This window comes from Coturnix japonica, chromosome 13, assembly GCF_054131305.1.
Source record: "Coturnix japonica strain WE chromosome 13, WE-NBRP24, whole genome shotgun sequence".
Lineage (NCBI taxonomy): Eukaryota > Metazoa > Chordata > Aves > Galliformes > Phasianidae > Coturnix > Coturnix japonica.
Window position 1 is genome coordinate 625,199 of NC_140675.1, and position 12,874 is coordinate 638,072.

The window sequence follows — 12,874 nt, forward strand, 5'->3', positions numbered from 1 at the left end:
CCCCACTCTCACAGCTGCATCTGGAGCTGCTGTTTCCTGGACTTTACCTGCTTGGCCCTTGGGCTGGGCAGAGGGACCAACGCTGTCCAAACAACCTGGTTGCTGATGGCAGGCTGGTGTGCAGCCTGTGCTTAGAGAGCAGACATGATCCTTCCAGGAGGAATCCAAGCACTTGAGAGCTATTGCACAAGCCTTAAATTCATTATTAACAATGTAGAATTGCTAATTGTAGAATTGTGATGTAGAATTTGGTAATTGCTTACTACACAAACACTTGAGCAATTTAAAGAACATATCTAATTACTGGCTTTCAACATAATGCAGGCTTGTAATAACACCAGAGCTGCGGAAGAGCACGGCTCAGCATCCCAGCGGACTCTGCAGGTGAAGTCAAGATGAAGTGGATCCGTGCTGAACTAAGAATCCTTCCTCACCCTCCTCTTTCTCAGCCCACTCACACACAGTCTGTGCTGCACAGCAGGATGGGGCAGCCGCATGTCTCCCAGCAGGGCACCTGTACATGTTTTGTGTGAAATCCATGTTTGGTATGGAACTATATCAGAAATGAGACCAGGTGTTTTGTGTGGGTGCTCTTTTGTGTGTTTTGGTGCCCATCATGTTTGAAGATAAAACCAGGAATGTCAAAACTCTCCTCTGCTTTTCTGCTGGAAATATACACAGACTTACTGAGTTGCCATGGTAAATTTATTTTTTAAAAATGATTCTAAAATCAGATAGAGCTAATAAAATCTCTCGGAATGTGGTTAAAGATACTTCTTTCTTCTCTTCTTGTTGTTGTTTGTTTTTGAGAAAGCAAACAGCTGTGTGGATCAGTCCCTGGGTGATGTGTGGCTCTGCAGCGGGGAGCAGGAAAGGCTTTGCCTGCAGTGAGTGGGGCCCACATGCTCAGAGCCTTGGGGATGGGCTCTGAACCAACTACACAGGACACACATTTTTGGGTGTGCTGACTGAGAACATCTTGTCCATGAGTATCTGCACTTCTCCAGGAGGTGAAAAGCTTTTCTGGCAGCACACCCTTTTGCTATCCAGCCTGAAATCTGAGAGCGGAGTCATAAGAGAATGGACTAAATGGAGACAGTAGTACTTATTTCTTTACTGCACATAGACAGCCCCACTTTGATTTTAAAAAAATCCCTTCCTACTAACATGTAGCTGTGTGCAGCGCATTTAGGCTCCTCCACAAAAGGGAAAATTTGAGTGATGGTGCCTCAAATGGATGAATGTTTTAAAGAGGCCATAAGAAATGAGAAAACTTGCAAGAACTGGGGAAAAAAGCTTATTGACCATAGGGAAATGCATCCAGGATTCAATAAAAATCACAGAGGAAACAAAGGTTTCTAAAAGAAAAGTAAGAAGAGGTTTTGATGGAGCGTGTGAAGTACTATGAGAGAAGTGGAACAGCAAAGCAGGAGTGGAAGAGGGCTAGGGAACATGTTTCAGGTCAGCACCAAAGGGCTGGTGCTGCTACAGCAGAAAAAAGTGAATTTCTGATGTCCACTTTTAACAATAAAAATAATAAAGTCACCTGGGTTTTAGCAAGAGGGTGGGCTGAGGGAGCTTCACACGTCCCTTTCCACCCCTGTGGTTCTGATTTTGTGACATACGTATTCCCCATAGACTGCCCCATGGCACCATGAGTAGAAAATAGTTCCAAATGGGCTTTAAAATGTGCTTGCTGCCTGACTACGTGGGAGTGAATCCTCCATTGGAAACACTGCCACAGCTAAACTCAGTAATTCAAGAGTGTTCGGAAATTGCATAGTATCATCTTTATTAGATTTATCTCACAGCTCTTCCTTCCTCCTCTGTAGGGTCCTTTATTCAGAATTTGCTCAAATATTTTTCTTCAGAAGATTTAATATCTCAAAGTGCAAATATCCAAACCTTGTATCATTTTGTAATTTCATACTCCATGGTTCTTTCATATGCATATCACTCATTTGCTATCCCTTTGAAGAATGCAGCTTGAGTAATGGAAGTGAAAGAAAACCCACTCAGTGTTGATTTTAATTGAACAAGCTTGGAAGCTATGGGGATCCATGCCAGATTCCAGCTCCCTCTCTTTTGAAGAATTATTACAAGACTTCTTTTGCCCATGTGCCTCTGCATTATTTTTTTTTCCCCATTGGCAAATTCCTGACAATATTAGTTACCCCAGCATCTTTCCATTTCTACTTGTTTGGGATGTTTCTGCCTAAGTCATTCTATCTAACTCCTTTTCCTGCCCAGTGGAATATTCCTTCTCTGGTCAGAAAATCATCAGACAGAATTAGACCCTGCCAGTACCTGTGAGTAAAATTTTGGAGTAACAATTGATTTGCTTTGATGCAACTTTGTCACTGAAGTGTGGTTATGCCAGTGATGAAATTCTCTAACGAAATTCTGCTTTAAGCTGTGACCACAAAGACTGTAAACCGAGTGATTATTATTTTTTTTTTTAAACTTGTGTGCATAAATGGTTCTTCATCCTCCCACTCATCAGCTAATTGAGAGCCTTCAGCTGATTGGGTGGGTATAATAGATAGGACATGCAGAAGGAAGATGGAGCAAGCGGCTCAAATTACTCTTCTCCACTTAAGTCTTGGCCTAAGGTAAATGCTTGAATCAGCAGCTGGGAGACAAGCAAACCATTTTCAGTTCATGCTGTAAACCAGCCCTTCACCTGGCTGCTTCAGAAGCAGCAAGGATGCTCAGGCAATTCATGCAGGCTGATGATGCTGACTTTGCTACTTCCTATAGAGATGTCATCTCCACAAGGATAAGTCACATAAGGAATAATGTGAATAAGAAAGCATTAAAAAAATAAAAACAACCAAGCAAACAGCAACATGAAAAGAGTGCAAGTGTTAAGGGAGCTCATTAATAACTGCCAAGGGCACACCTAAGTACTGCCAGAAGAAGGGAAAAGGAGATGGGCAATGGAGCACATCCTTAACCCAGATGCTTGGTTTTATTTCATGAGCACAGGGGTGGCTGCAGTGTGTGGGACAGAGGCACTTCACTACAGCTGGGTGCAGCCCGTCCCATCCCATGCACTCCTCACCCAGCAGCTCTGCCTGCCTGAATGCAGTGGGAGTGCACTGACCCTGTGGTGAGCAGGCTGGAAAGGTGGACAGTGCTGACGGAGGCACTTGGAGTGGTGCTCTGTGTTCCTCCCCATCCTCCCCGTCCCCCATGCAGCCTGGTGCTGGGGCCACGCTGCTGTCCAACAGGCCTTGTGCTGGTAGTGATCTGCTGGGTGGCATTTGTTAGATAAAAGAGAGATATAAACCACCATTTTGAAAGTCAGGTGCCAATTGGTAGAAATCATTTTATCGCAGACGAGATTTAGAAATCAACCCAAAAGGTGTCAGTGCTTTGTTTTACTTCTTTCTCAGAAAGTGAGGCTGTTAGAGAACAAACAGTATAATACTGTAATCATGAATGTAAATCTAGGCTGAAAAGATTTGTAAAAGATTAAAAAACAAAACAAAACAACAACAAAAAGGCCCAAAACAACCCACAATCAAACAAACCAACAAACCCATAAACTAAGAATCCCAATGTGCACATCAGCAACCAAGCATCTATTTCACCTGGCTTAGTTTCAGCCAGGGAACCAAGCTGACCTGATGACCAGCCTGCTTCACCATCACCCAGCAGTGAAGCACATCCAGGGGCAATAAATGAGTCCGTGCTGCTGCTCGCGAACACGTGTACTGTGGGCTTCAATGCAACGCCAGTCCACTTTACATAGCGTTAGAGCTATTAAAGTAAGGAAGAGGCTTATCCAGCAATCCCTTCTGTGGGCCAGGCTCCCGCGGAGCCATCGCTGGTGATGGATCAGGTGAGCCCGGCCCAGGAGGCTCTCACCGCGTGGAACCGGGAGGAGCAGCCTGCGCGGTTCTTGTGCAATGCAACAGCTCCCCCATCTTACAGACCGCAGAACTGAAACTAGAATAATTTAAACCGTGGGAAACCAACAGCGATGAACCTGACGTACCGCGCTGCCGCCGCCGGACAGAGCGTCCCCTGTGCCCGATAACCGCAGTGCTCCCATTGCCCGGCCCTCAGGGGAGGACACACTGCATGCAGCGCTGCCCCGACATTTCCATCACTGAGGCATTGAGCTTCTTGTAAAAATGAGTAAAAACCGCAGTTCCCAAACGCTTCTTGATTAGCCACAACAGACTACCATAAAAAGAAGCATTTACTCCCTCTTGCTTCAAAGTTCCAACAGGGATGCTAAACCTTGCAGCCACCCATCCATTGCTGTTCTACCTCCCTGCACTGCTGTTGGTCTCCTTTAGGGTGTGTACATAGCACACTGCATTAGCACTCAGAGGTGGTTTTGGTTTGTTTTTAAGCATTTTGCTCAATCCAGACTGTCTCCCTAATCTGTCACTTCCCCAGGTTTGCACACAACACCTTAGGAAAGTATTTCTCCTTCCTTTCCCCAAGAAAAACGCCTGCGTGCCCAGCTGCTGGGCAGCACTTCTAACTGATGGCATCTTCCCCAGCTGCAAGGCCAGCAAGGGGTTATGGTGTGAAGCAGGTGGGGACAAGCAGCCACTGTGCCTAGGGCTGAGTGGGGCACATGGCTCTGGGGGGCAGGAAGCACTTGGGCAGCATGACAGGTACAGCACGTAGCTGCAGCCTTCCATCTTTATTTCAGCCAAAAGAGACCAAAGTGATGTCTGTGAGCCAGCAATGTGCCCTCACAGCCCAGAAAGACAACTGTATCACAGAATCACAGAACTGTAGGGGTTGGAAGGGACCTCTAGAGATCATTGAGTCCAACTGTACCCTGGGCTGCACAAAAAACAGGGTGGTCAGAGACTGAGGGAGGTGATCCCACCCCTCTGCTCTGCTCTGCGAGACCTCACCTGGAGCACTGCTCCATATGTGGAGTCCTCAGTTCAGGGGAGACACAGACCTGATGGTGTGTTCATCCAGAGGAAAATGGTTAAATGGTTTCAAACTGAAAGATGGGATATTTAAATTGGACATAAGTTTTTACAATAAGGGCGGTGTTGGCACTGCACAATTTGCCCAAAGAGGTGGTGGTGTCCCATCCCTGCAGGCCCTTAAGGTCAGGAAATGGGTTCTGAGCTCCTGACAGAGCTGTGGGTGTCTCTGTGCATTGTAGGGGAGGTGGATGGGATGACTTTCAATGGTTCCTTTCAACTCAAGCCACTCAGTGATTCTATCAAACAATTCTTGAATGATACCTACGAAAGGAGAATATAGGCTAACAAGTGGTCTTCTGTCAGAAAGAAGGCATTTATCCTGTTCCTGAAGGCTGCAGTAAAACAAAGCTCCCTCAAGGGCTCGTGGGGAAGGGTGGAAGTGCAGGTACAGTGGCTGAGCTGTGGCACAGCGGGTGCTCCCCATGGCCACCTGCCTCTCAGCACTCCCAGACCCTTTGGAAAAGAGCATTTTTCCCTGGGGATGTTACCAAAGCAGCAGGGCCATTTCAGGCCCATGCCCAGCATGAATTTTGAGCTGGCAGTAGCCCCTGCACAGCCCTGAGAGCAGAGGGTGCAGGATGTTCCTGAACCTGCCTGTGAGGAGGCAGCTGCTGGGAGGTGCTGTCACAGTACCTGTTCAGAGTGATTCTGACCCAGACCTGGTGTTTGTGTTGGATGGTAGCAAAGCAGAGCAGCCTCCACTATGAGCCTGACTTGGAACAAGCTTCTCCTGTCACCAAGAAAGTCATACCCAAACATTTGCTTCCTTTCCTCGCACCAGAACACAGCTGGCACCGCTGCTGTGCCCGCCCTGCTGCTCCTGGGCCAGAACGGAGTGCCAAGGCAGCAAATGCTGGGAATGAGAGGCCTGAGGAGGCTGCTCCATGTGGCAGAGGTCAGCCAAGACTGCAGATGCATTACCACAGAGCGCCTTCCTGTCTGTCTGCTCCCTCCAGGGAGCACACTGCTAATGCTGAGCAGGGCCAAGCATGGGACTGAGGAACACCGAACACACTCCCTCCAGTTCTAAAAGACAGCAGTGATAGAACTGAAAATTAGGGATGCACAAGAAAACCCTGGCAAAGCCAACTTTCTGACATGGCTTTTCTCTTAGGGGAGCAGAGGAATCAGTCGCTCCCTTCCTTCATCACTTGGGCCTCTCTGCCCTTGTAACAGCCTGATCCTGATCCATGGAGAAGTGGGCTTGAAAATGAATAGAGGAGAGCTGCCCTCAGTGCCAATCCTCAGTTCCCAGCCCCAGGCAGCAGTTGCTGATAGGGCAGAGGTGGCCACTGCTCTGGGAAGGGCAGTTTTTGATGGTCCACAGGCACAAGCTGTGGTGCTGATCTCAAAACAATGCTCCTTTTCCCCCTTAGAGGTTGCAAGAACTGTGTCCTCAGGCTGCACAGAGATGGGTCTGGGAGCAAAGCCGCATTCCCTTTCCTTGCTCACACTGACCCCAGGCGCTGGATCCCAGGGCAGGAAGGTTTCCAGGAGGAAGGTGTGAGGTGCAGCGCTGCAGCTTTCTTCTTCTTCTGGGGCTGTGCCCCCCCACGTGCGCACCCAGCACAACGCCCAGCACAAGGTATCCAGAAGCGTTGCATCCATCCCGGCACAACGATGGGCTGTACCCACATGCTCCACAGTAACCCTGGCCCCACGCTCCTCCAGCTGCAGGCAGCATGAGAGTGGGGACAGCCCCAGCCAAGCGGCACCACTGCTGTCCCCACGGGAGGGTGGCCGAGGGGCCAGGGTTCATGGCCAGTGGTGGGGGCCTCTTTCCAGGCGCAGGGTTGCTGCATGTTGGCAAGGTACGGCGGCTCCTCTCCGGGCAGGCAGTGTTTGTCGCGGTGCTCTGCTCGCCGTGCTGTAACATCGCTGTCATTTTCTGAGAAAACCGGACCAAGGTTTCAAAATGTCAGAGCTGCACACTGCGAGGAGTCCTGGAGACAGGAAACAACCTCTAAAACCCTGACGCCTACAGAATTTATTGACCCCGGAGACAACGTAACCTCTCATTTCCGCGCCGGGCTCATCTCCTCCACCCAGCCGCGTGTCAGGGCCGGGGCCGGGCCGGCAGGAGACGGTTCCGCTCCGCGCAGCTCCGCGTTCGGCTTCCAACGCCGCCTCGAATCCGTGCGTGGCTCCTCCTGGCGCCGCAGCCGTTTCTGTCGGTTCCCTCAGCGGAAAAGCCGCTCGAAAGCCGAAAACGCTCCTGAGCGGTGGCAGCAGCATTCCTCTCCTCTCCTCTCCTCTCCTCTCCTCTCCTCTCCTCTCCTCTCCTCTCCTCTCCTCTCCTCTCCTCTCCTCTCCTCTCCTCTCCTCTCCTCTCCTCTCCTCTCCTCTCCTCTCCTCTCCTCTCCTCTCCTCTCCTTTCCGCTCCGCTCCTCACGCACCCGCCTCCCCACGGGGCCCGGGGTCCCGCGTCCCTCCCGCATCCCGACCCGAGCGTTGGTCAGACTCGTGGCTCCGTGCTCCCTGTCGGCGCTGCCCCGCCCGGTGCGCGGCTGCCCGGCCCGCGACACGTCTGCGCGCGGTCGGGCGGCTGCGGCTCAGCCGTGCGTGCGGGGCGGGGAGCGCCCGCATCCCGTGCCCGCCCCGGCGCGGCGGCGCGGCGCGGGGGAGGCGGCGGCCGCCTCCGTGCTGCATCGCGCGGCGCCGCTGGCGGGGGCCGGGGCCGGGCGGCAGCGCTGGGTGCGGAGGATGGGCGCAGCGAAGGGCCGGGCCGAGCACCCCGCCCTGCCCCACCGCACCGCGCGGCGCCGCGGCTGCTCCGCCTGAGCGCGGAGCCGCATGGCCCTGCCGCCCGCCGCGCCGTAGGTGCCCCCGGGGAGGCTCCGCGCCCCCCCCCCCCCCCTTCCAAGCTCCGTCGTTCCGCAGCGAAGCGCGGACACGCAGCGCTCGGCGAGGATTCACCCGGCTCGGCTCCACCGCGAGGTCGGCGGGCGCGGAGCGGAGCGGCGCGGGCTGCCCGCGGCGGGGCGATGCGAGCGGGCTCGGAGGGCTGCGCCGCTGCGTGCCCCGCGCCCGCGCCGTCCCCCCGCCTCCCGCCCGCCCGGCGCGGTGTGTGCGTGTGTGCATGTGCGCTGCCGCTGCCCGCGCCGGAGCCGGAGCCGGAGCCGGAGCCGAGCCGCCGCGCTCCATGGGGCCGTCCGTGCGGGCTGCCCTTCCCTCCGCGGCCGCCGGCAGCCGCCACCGCGGAGCCGGTCTAGGATGCGGCTGCTGAGCCATGGCACAGGGCAGAGAGGCGGCCAGCCTGCCTGCTGCGAGAGTCTGAAGCCCCGCCGGAGCCCGGCCGCGGCCGCCGCTGCAGGGGAAGCGCTCCGGACGCCGTCTTTCCCCGAGAGGCACCAGGTAATCGCGGAGCTGGCGGCCGTCGCCCGGCTCCCGCCGCATTGCAGCCGCCGTTACTTATTCATGGGGGAAGGGGCGCGGGAGGGCGCCAGCGGCGGGGTCCCGCCCGGCTCCGTGCAGGGCTCGCCCCGCATCGCACCGGGACGGGACGGGACGGGACGGGGTGTCCGCCGGCGCCTGGGACTCCCCTCCCGGGGGGGCGGCGGCCGCGGGGCCGCGCGGGGCGAGGGTGGGGTGGGCGCCACGAGCCGGGCCGGGCCGGGCCGCGCTCCCATCGCTGCCCGCGGGACGGCGCCGGCGGCCGCCCGCGGCTGGGGGTGCTGCAGGGCCGCGGATACCGCGGCGGCCGCCGCCCCCTCCGCTCCTTGGCGCGGTGCTGCCGCCGCCTGGGGAGCGCCGGCACCGCCGGGCCGGGCCGGGGCTGCGCGGTGCCGCCCGAGCCCTGCGCTGCCGGGGTCGCGGCCGTGCCCGCGGTCCTGCCGGGCGCTCGCTCGGGGGCACGGCTCGGCTCCTCCGGCTGCGGGGGGTTCCTGAGCTCCTCCGCAGGGAACGCACCGGGTGTGCGGAGATGCGGCTCCCGGCTCCCTCCTGCCGCCTGCCCTCACCGCGGGAGGCTCCCGTCAGCCGCGCCGTCCCGCTGCCCTCGCCCGGCACACGCCTCTCATTGCACCTCTGTCCTGGGAGGCTGTCGCTTGTCCCCGGGATCCCAGGATTTGTGTTAAGTGCCGTCCCTTCCCCTCCCCTCCTTTTTGTGTGTAGTGAGCGCTCCTCGTCTGCGGGAAAGCAAATGTAGGACACAATCAACCTTTTTTTTATTTATTTATTTTTTTTTTCTGATGGAAGGTTCCCGTTAGGGGAGACAGCACGGCAGTTGTTGAGGAGCCAGCCGAAACCTTGCAGCCATGTTGATGTCAGGAACAAACAAACCTCCCTGCAGGGATCGGCTGCAGCTGAGGAGGGGGCCACGGAGGGCAGCTACACGGAGGGGCAGTTCAGTGCTGCCACACCTGGGGAGCACGGGCAGAGGTGGGCGAGGAGCTGTCACAGCCCTTCGTGGTGTTGCTGCTTGCCAGGCGCTGGCTTGGCATCAGCATGGCATCTGCAGATCACGGCCACTGCCCTCTGTCATTTTCTTCTGTGATACAGGGCAGCAGTATTTCCTCTCCTGTGCTGTTGTCTTCTCTCTCTAGCCTGGTCTGTCATGTCTCCAGGGCAGGCAATTTTCATTGCATTGAGCAACTGGAACAGGAGGGTGTGTTGGCCTTAGCTGCTGGTGTGAACATCATCTGACCAGCCCCCAAACCAAGGAGGGGAAAGCTGGGAGCCTTTAGCTGGGGCTGTCCCTGCACGGTCTCTGGCTGTCTCCTACAGAGCTTGACAGCCGAGGATACCTATGCCTTTCTCGTCATGTTGCTGGTTACTGATCTTTCCCATTCACGTTTACATGTCCCCAGAGTAAGGTGGTGTCTGCTCATTCCTTCTGAGAATCCTTGTCTGAATGCTGCATGTCCAGCCCTTTTCAAGTGAAGGTCGACAGACAACAAAGCAGTGGGATGGATGGATCCTCCCTGGGTTGTTGGAGCCTTTTGGTGATAACTGTGTGTCAAAGGGTTTCTACTTCCTTGGGAGGGCTGGGCTGGTTCTGGCAGCACCCATCCTAGCTGCAGCCATCGGCAGGAGCAGAGTGCCCAGGGCTGTTGGGGCAGTGTGTGCCTCGTGGTGTGGTGGGGCCTCTGCCTGGTTCCATTAGCTTGGAGTCATCCCCTGGAGCCGTGGGCTGTGTGTGGGTCTCCCCTTGGTGTCAGCCCACTGCTGTGTTTTACTGCTGGAATCTGTCCTGGTGGGGTGGAGCCGCTGTGCTCCAAAACGTGGAGCAGCGATTCCTCTCTGTTGGTCTGAGAGTCAGGTTCAATTCTGCAGGAAGAACCATACCAGAAACTGAATGCTCTCAGTGCCCAAACACCTTTCTGATCTACATTTCTAAATATAAGCTGTTCTCAAGGGATTATGCATTTGTTTAAATGCATAATAAATGCATTTTAATGCATTAAGGCTGTATCAAAATGCACACCCAAGCTTGCCAGCTAGGCCTCCAGTCACAAAGCTTACTAAGAAGCTTCCCATGGTATATTAGCTTGCATTTCTTCTTTCAGAAAAAGCAGTTACCAGTTTTCTCATGGCAATGCAGTCAGTGGAAATAAATCCTGGCTATTTGAAGAGTCTCGCATGAGTTAGAAGCTGAGCTGGTCTACCAGTTTTGTGGCTTACTAAAACCTACACAAGTCCAGGAATGGACTCCTTGCACTCATCAATCTCATCTTTGGTTTATGCTCAAGGAGGTGCAGTGTTATTCAGATGGTTTCTTGGGTGCTGTCTTTGAATTTGTTGTACAAATCTTTTGCCTGAAGAGATTTGTATTTGGCTGCATCATTATGAACATTGGTAGATGTTGACCATGAGGTAGAGGAAGAAGGTAAGGTGTTGTCCAACCTAAGAATGGGACTGATGAGGTATGTGGGGCAAAACAGGTGGGAACCCAAAAACAAATGTGTCAGAACAGCACAGAAAGAGGGAAACGGAGCTTCCCCAGGCCAATCTGTAACTGAGCTCCCCACGCAGCTGCCTTGGTGTACATTTTTTTCCAAAAATTTCAGAAGATGGGGATGGTGTTCCCGCTGGTGTGGTCTGGGCAAGCAAAGGTGCCTGCAAGCAGTGGGGAGATGGAGCGTCCGAAGGTACCTGGAGAGCTTGTCGGTCTGTTGGGGCGCATGGGGATATGTTAAATGCTGAAAGGATAATGGCTTTCCATTGTTGATCAATATTTCCTATGCTTTCAGATGTGGTAACGGGTTTAGTTTATTAGAACAATCTTTGAATATTCTCTAAGCAAGCAACCCATCCAGAAAATCATGCTAATAGCTTTGTTATTAACAGGCCTGGCAGAATTTGAGCCAAGTAGAAAAGGCTTGTCTAAGTGCTGTTGCAGTGTTTGGGGCCAGGCAAATTCCATGCATTAGGAAAGATTTGTACTCCTTTGACCAGACATCACCGACTGTTGTCTATTTATATGCATCTAAATATATCCTCTGCAGACTTCAGACTCTTAGATAGTAGTAAAATTACTTTTCGATATTATGCTATTAAAATGTGCTTGCTGACACTACTTGATGAGTTTTATGCTAAGAGATGTGTGTGTATGTTTAAAATAAAAATTGTTCTTCAAGTTGTTACCTGAAATGCTTTGGAAGTGAAAGCGTGTTATGGTGCAGATGGAGAGCAAAAAGAAATACGGTTGAATTGAAGCAGTACTGGAGACATACTCAAGCCTCTAAGGCCAAATCCAAACAACTACAGGCTTTTGTTGCTTAAAAGTGAGCCATTCCCTCCATAAATATATATAAAATAATTGTTTACTTTGTGATACAATGGGAAGATTTGCTTCTGATTAGTCAGATATACCTTCTGACTACATGGTTCCTGCATGCTGAATACTGTGAAGTTTGAGACATCATTTTGGAAACAAATCCTGGAAGAAGCACCTTCTTGTCTGTTGTAGGTGTGCAGCAGGCCCAGGCAGCCAGCCAATGTTCTTCAGTGGTGCTCCTGCTGGGGCCACCCCTCATCCACAACAGCGCTAATGTGGGTACCCACCTGTGCTTGGCAGCAGGGGAGCTGACAGAGGTTTTAGCATGAGGTTCTCCTGACCAGGTTAACTGATCTGTCAGCTCCTGAGCTCTGGGTGAGTGGGAGCTGTGCTGTATGCTGCCCCAAAGGGACACACCAGGAAGTAATTGCAGGTGGAGGGGCTGATCTCACTGCATGCTGTGGTGCAATAGTAATTGCTGTCCAGGTAGTGTTTTGGAACTGGCAGTACAGACCCAGGGGTAAAAGATGATACTCTAGTTCCAAGCTTTCATAAATGTTCCCAGTTAACGCTGCTGCAAAAGTGGTTGTGTTGGTGATTCTGTGTCTGACTGGCCTTCAGACTATGATGGAATGGTAATAATAGTAATTTTCTGTGGCATCTCTTGCTTATGGTTCTTGAAGTAAGAAAACCTGTAGAGGAATTGAGAGCAATTGGTATCTGTAGGATGTTGAGACGGGCCACAGAGAAGTTAAATGTATGGTTCTCAGAAAAGGTCTCAAGTCTGGTATTTGGTCCCCTGATGCTCAGGGACAGGTACTGTGCCATCTTCAGCTCCTTGAATCATAGGATGGTATGGGTTGGAAAAGCTCTTAGTCATCATCTAGTTCTAATGCTTACATCTTTCTCTAGATCAGGTTACCCAAAGCCCCATCCAGCCTGGCCTTGAACAACTCCAGGGATGGGGCATCCATAGCTTCTCTGAACACCCTGTGCAGTGCCCTTACTACAATCATAGGTGGACAATCTGAGATCCAGACTGTTAGTCAGAGGAGTCCATTGCCCTGCCATGAACTGGGGTCATGGATTTCAGTGACAGCTGTCCTAGCTGCCAAATAGTCCTGTCATTTAGAAGGGTGTAGTGAAGTCTGTGATGCCTAAAGGGAGTAAGACCTAGGGGAAGGTC

At 52.9% G+C, this 12,874-nt stretch overlaps 1 protein-coding gene across 1 annotated transcript in view; it reads left to right on the forward strand.

The window, feature by feature from the left end:
- Window positions 1-7,526: 7,526 nt before the first annotated feature.
- Window positions 7,527-12,874, forward strand: part of LOC146758533 (cytosolic carboxypeptidase 4-like) — a 261,669-nt gene continuing 256,321 nt past the window's right edge. The window contains exon 1 of the mRNA XM_085514547.1: window positions 7,527-8,324. The gene's annotated coding sequence lies outside the window, so the exon portion shown is untranslated. The remainder of the gene's footprint in view (window positions 8,325-12,874) is intronic.